The sequence below is a fragment of the Talpa occidentalis genome, unplaced genomic scaffold (genome assembly GCF_014898055.3).
Source record: "Talpa occidentalis isolate TD23 unplaced genomic scaffold, MPIMG_talOcc4v2.1 talOcc4.10, whole genome shotgun sequence".
Classification (NCBI taxonomy): domain Eukaryota; kingdom Metazoa; phylum Chordata; class Mammalia; order Eulipotyphla; family Talpidae; genus Talpa; species Talpa occidentalis.
The window spans coordinates 93,107,599-93,113,598 of NW_023600993.1; the positions used below are offsets into that span (position 1 = coordinate 93,107,599).

General features: G+C 45.5%; 1 long non-coding RNA gene across 1 annotated transcript in view; it reads right to left on the reverse strand.

Annotated features, from left to right (window-relative positions):
* Positions 1-3,456, reverse strand: part of LOC129146141 (uncharacterized) — a 43,453-nt gene extending 39,997 nt beyond the window's left edge. The window contains exon 1 of the long non-coding RNA XR_008552654.1: positions 3,428-3,456. This is a non-coding gene — a long non-coding RNA (uncharacterized LOC129146141). The remainder of the gene's footprint in view (positions 1-3,427) is intronic.
* Positions 3,457-6,000: the final 2,544 nt, after the last annotated feature.

The window sequence follows — 6,000 nt, forward strand, 5'->3', positions numbered from 1 at the left end:
ATCATCCTTCCCCTTTCATTGATCATTGCTAATTTTCTGGCTCAGTGCCATCCGAATTATAGGTTTACCTAAGCCCAGCAGAGGTGCAGCTGGTATCCTGGGGATATAAGTGAGTTTGTGCTTTCACTTATGAACTGACAGCAACTGTAAGGAGTTGGCCAGGGTCTCAGGGATGCCTTCCAACCTCAGCCCTTCTACCTTTCTGCCAATCCTCGTAGATTTAAGAAAATATCTGCCCCACCCCCTGAATCTACCTGGCATCTCTGAGAACATGATCTAAGCCTCCTTTCCATGCAGATAAAAACATCAGCCCAATAAAAGAAATGATCCCTTCCCCCATAAGTGCAAAAAGAATGGGTGGCCAAATCCAGCTGTGCTCCAAATAGCCAGATGTGAAAAGCAGCACATCTGTCTGCAGTTTCTCTGTTCAAACTGAATCACTGATTTTTCACTGATGCCTGAGAATGTGTGCCAAGGAGATTTAGAACCACCCAGTCCTGTTTCCTCTCCTTCAGGCTCACCAAGCTAGGAACATGGAACATTTATAAGGTGTATGTGGTGTGGCAAAGCCTGGAAGTTATGCAAGAGTAAGCCGAGGAAGAGGAAGGTAGCCCAACAGAAGGGACCAGAGGAAAACAGTATCCCAATACGATATCCTGCCACCCCAGAGGACAAAAAACATAACTGAGAAATGTGATAGAACTGTCAATATCATATGAAATCAGCTTCATAGATTGTGAATCACAAGTCACACTTCTATTTGTTCTGTAACAGGGTAGAAATTGCAACATTTTCATCAAGATGTGAAACTGAGGCATGCCACCCCACTAAGAGACCCATCAATGAGACACCCAAGTTCTCCACACACACCCACCCTCCATTTGTTTCACCATATATTGGTTACAATGGAAGCTCACAACAAAGTTTAATAATCCAAATCTAGCAAAGTATTGGAAGATTTGGAAGCAACAGTGCTCTGGAGCCCAGCTGTACTAGCTCGCAAGAGCCACATGTTAAATTGTCAGGGAATTTGCAAGTTGACTAACATGTTGGTAACGGGAAAGCAGTCATTTCAGGAATATTTACACAGAGGAAGAGGCAAATGCTGTAAGTCAGGTCTTCTTCATCCCCTCTTCCTCTTTTTCTTCTTCATCTTCTTCTTGCAGGTTGTCAATCACTCACTAACATCATTGGTTAGAGGACACTTCTTAAGAGATCACTTACTACGTTTTGGCAGCTCAAGCAAGTTCCCTTTCAATACCCCCAAATATTTAAGTCACTGATTTTCTAATTGGCAACAAGTACTTCGCATTCTCAGAAGAACCAACAGATAGATGGGGGAAGGGAACAAGAAGAAAAATGGATTTTTCCAATCCACACCTCTGATTCTTGTCTCGGCTTTGAACTGTGAGAATAGGTCTCCATTTCAGATTTCCTTTTGTCAAAGAATTCTGCTACTTGAAAGCTTAGCTTAATGCTGGGGCTGTGTCTATGGTTATCTGTCCTTCTCATCCTCCTGAGAGGGGTGATTTATGCAAAGCTATGGGAGAAGGACCCCGGGTCCTGGGCCCAGCTTGCTCTGGACTTACTGTGTGGCCTTGGGCAAGTGTATTTCTTCTCTGTGGTGAAGGGAGTGGACCAGATGGTCTGTGTCTAATTGCACTGCTGCCTCTGATATTCTGAAACCCAACACTGAAGCCTTGGTCCAAATGGACTCAAGGGAGCATGGAAAATTTATAAAATTGAAAGACATGAGCAGAGCATATGCCATCCAATTTGACAATAAAAAATGTGAAACTATAATCATTGATCCTAGACTCCTGCTAAGACTGAAGTTCCCCTAGCTTCTGGGTGATCTGGGACCTCTTGGATAAGGAGCTCCAGGAATCTATGTGGGTTCTGTAGGAACAACCCAGCCAGACCATGAGTTGGGGCATCTGAGTCACCTAGATCTGGATTCAAATCCCAGCTCCTCCAGCTACATACTAAGGGCAATGGGATATTTATTTCACCTTTCTACCCTTCTGTTTCCTCATCTGTAAAATGGGTTGTAATAATGCCCATTCTTTAACACTTTTGCAAAATTAAAAAAAATTAAATCATGTAAAGTGCTTAGCATCATGGCAGCCCAGACTAAGCACTTAATAAGCAGCAGGTATTATTATTTCCTCAGATGATGGGGTTAAAATGAGAAACAAGGTAATTAATCAGACTTGGAATGTGCAATCCCAGCTTTGACCTAATTTGAGTCCACACCCAAGCTGAGTTGGGTTTAGATTTCTAAGACTGATAACTGAGTAGAATGGACTTATAAGGCAAATTTTGGGGTAGATCAGCCAGGAGGTAGTTTTTACAAATCAATTTGAGTAAGAACCAGTTTAATCTCTGGGTTTGGAGTGAAAGGAGCAAACGCATACTCTAAAGAGGCCATAACAGGCTAGTTAGGTCTTATACCTGGGTCAGGATCTCCTGCCCTGGTCCTCTAGGGAGAGACTTCAGGAAGAGACTGTTGAAGCTGAACTCAAAGGAAACTTGCTGAGACCACATAGACAAGCATCCCTCCTGCAGAGCGCACGTAACAAAGTGTGACCCAAGAGAGGAAGACCAGACTTCTCGCTTCTATGCTAAACTCAATACTGCTTAGTCAGATGGTACAATTCTGGCATACTGCACACTGGATATGGCATTGTCTCTCCTGCCCTGAGTATCAGCAGCGATGGGAGTAGTAAAGTGCCTTCTCCTGGCTTATGGGCAGCAGGTGTCAGCAGAAAGGAGAAACAAGAGAGAAAGAAATCTGCAAACTCCATTACATGATGAGCCCTATTCCTAAGTATAGAGTTCTCTCCCCACCCCGAAGTTGGGAGGTCCATATTGATGAGGCCAGAGCCAGTAAAACATGAGTAGTTTTGTTACTGTGGTTCCAGGTTTAACCTCAACCTGGAGTAACCTTGATAAATTCTGTTCCACATCTGGTGCCTGCATCCCTTCGACAATTTCACAGTGCCCTTGTGGACAAGTGGGGAAATGTGAGCTGGTGCTAATGCCCCAGGTAGATCCACCACTGACCTAAAGAGGGGGCTGCTTGCATAATTAGAACCAGCTGGTGAAATTTAACAAACACTTGAGTGGGTTGACTCAGGTGATTCTCATAAGCAGCCAGGGCTAAGAACCAGCAGAGACCATAGGCCTCTGTCCCTGATTCTTTCTTGTCAGTATTAAGTCGGTGTATTTGATGACGCTCTCGAGGTGTGAGGTTCAAGTGTCATAAGAAATCACGAAGGGGCTGGCTAATGGTATCCCGGGGCAACTGGATCGCAACACTCGATTTCTTAAAGCACAGATAGACCTTGACTTACAACAGTTCAACTTACTGATTTTCAGATGTAGCAATGGTGCAAAAACAAAACGCCTACGGCAGAAACCATACCTCAGCTTTTGAGTTTTGATCCCTTCTGGGCTGACGATATGCAGTATGGTGCTGTCGGGTTGCAGGGCAGGGGCAGAGAGCCACAGTCCGTCAGCCGTGTGATCTTGGGGTAAGCGAGCAATACTCCACAGGGTACCAGGCTGCCGACAGACTTTCATATAGTGTTGTGTTTTTGCATCCCATCATGCATGCATACCAAACGCCCCTTGCTGTCTCCTGCTTCTGGTGAGAAGAGGAAGGCAATTACTCTCGAGATGAAACTCAAGGTAACTGCCCAATTGCAGGCTAATGGAGGTTCTCAGGGCGTGGCTAAGGCAGGATAGCTAAGCTGTGATGCTCAGTGAACCAGGTGTATGAAATGCATTTTGTACTACAATATTTTCAACTTATGATGGGTCTATCAGGATGTAACCCCATCCTAAGTTCCTAAGTTGGGGAGTATCCGTGATGGGATCCCCTTCACTGGGACTGTTTGAGTGGGCAGCTGTCCTTCCACAGTCCCTGTCTACAAATCTGTGTCACTTCTTACCTTTGCCATAATGTGTGTAGAAAAAGATTCAGAGAAGGCAAACAGCTCACCTGAAGTCACACAGATAGGTACCATCCTAAAAGCCCAGCCCACCAAGAAGCTCTAGGTCTTAACCCAGGTCCTCTGATGTGTAGATTATTTCTTCCTGCCTCCACAGACCCCCAACTGCCTCTTCTTGGTCAGAGGATGCTCGAGAAGGACATCTTCAGTGGATAAAAGGGCCATAAGACCTTGAAGGATGCTGCCAGCTCTGAATGCCTGTGCTACCCCAGAGACTGAGGCTGCCCAGTCACCCACCCTCCCCGTGCCCTGCTGAGGCACACCCACTTCCTGAGGCCTTCTCTCAGGAAGGAAACCCCAGTCATCATAAAAGGAAAATAAGGAAATAAAATCTTAATAGGATTTCATAGATGATATAAAATCTCTACAACTCTGGGTGACAGACACTAAAAAAGATCATTTAGAGAGAAAAAGCTTTCTAAGACTTCCTGTGGAATTGGTTGTCTCAAGAAGCTGGGATGGTGGTCGTATATAATGTCATCAGTTGCAGCTCTCAATAGGAGGCAGTGCCAGCAAGTCCTGGACTGGATGGGGAGAGAGATCCAGAGAGAATAACTTGGAAGTTCACCTAGGAATCTCACAACATCAGAAGATAACCCCCAAACACAGTCTTGTGTGCCTGACAACATCCTCCACATCCTTCAAGCCTCAGTTCCACCAGTGCCTCTCCTGGAATCCTTCCTTGAACCCCCAGCAGATGGAGATGCTCCCCATCTTTCCTAGTACCCTGGGGATTCTTCCCTTTAAAGCAGTGCTTTTCAAAATGTGTCCATGAGCCATCAGTATTAGAGTCAACTGTGGGTGTCTGGTTAGAAATCCAGCCCTAGACCTGCCATTCCAGAATCTCTAGGGTGCAGCCCAGACCAATGCAGCTCTAACAAGCCCCCCAGGTGGGTGACATTTCAACTGAGACCTGATAGCAGAAGGAGCCTGTCATATGAAGATATCTGAGGAGCAGATTCCAGACAGAGACAAGAACAAATGCAAATGTCCTGGGGTAGAAAGAGTTTGGGATGTTCTTGGAACAGTCAAGAAGGCAGCCCAGCTAGAGGAAAACGGGTGACAGGCTAGAGTTTCACCTTTGTCCTAAGTTTGATGAAAAGTCATTAAAAGTCTTTGCAGAAAATTCAACTATTGGTCCTAATTCTTCATTCCACTATAGCAAATTATAAGTCTGCAACTTTCCCATAGCTTCATGGAGATGGAGTTGACTTCCTTTCTCTTTGACTTTGGACTCAGCCACAGGACTTGTCTTTAGCCCCAGGATGGTGCTGGAGGTGTTGGGACTGGAAAGTCCTTGACTTCTTGATGATCTTGTCCTCTTGTGACCCTAGTGTTCCTCTTGAGGACATGCCTTGAACAGCCACTGGTCCAGAGAGGCTGAGAAACTGTAATACAGAGTCCCCCTGGACCCAACCTTCAATCTGCAGCCAAACTCAGCCTCGACCAGCCAAGTCTTGGCCAACCCTCAAACAACTGAGCAAGAAATAAACACTTTCTGTGGTGCAGCACTGAGTTTTAGGGTGAATTGTCATGCAGAATTAGTGTGGAAATAACTGTCTGATAAAGTCTTTAAGCAGGGGAGTGTTTTGATGTTATTTCTATTTTGTGAACATAGTTCTGGCAGCTATGAGAGAATGGGTTGTGAAAGACAGATGTGGAGACAGAAAAACAAAATAGAAGCCTCTTGCAGCTGCTGGCTAAGACTCCATGGTGGGTTAGGCAATGAAGATCGTGGTGGAGATGCAGAGAAATAAGTGGATGCTGGATGGAGCTGGGAGAGCAGAACCGGCAGGACAGGCTGATGGGCTGAACTTGGGGATGTGAGGTTAGCACTGCATTGCACATACCCAGTAACTGGTATGAAGTGGGGCAACCTTGAGCCACTGGATAATGAGGGAAATGAAGACAGCAAAGCCAGGTCTTTGGCAAATGACCAAGACAGGGAAGACCTAGAAGGAAGAAGACTGACATTGGTAGAGGA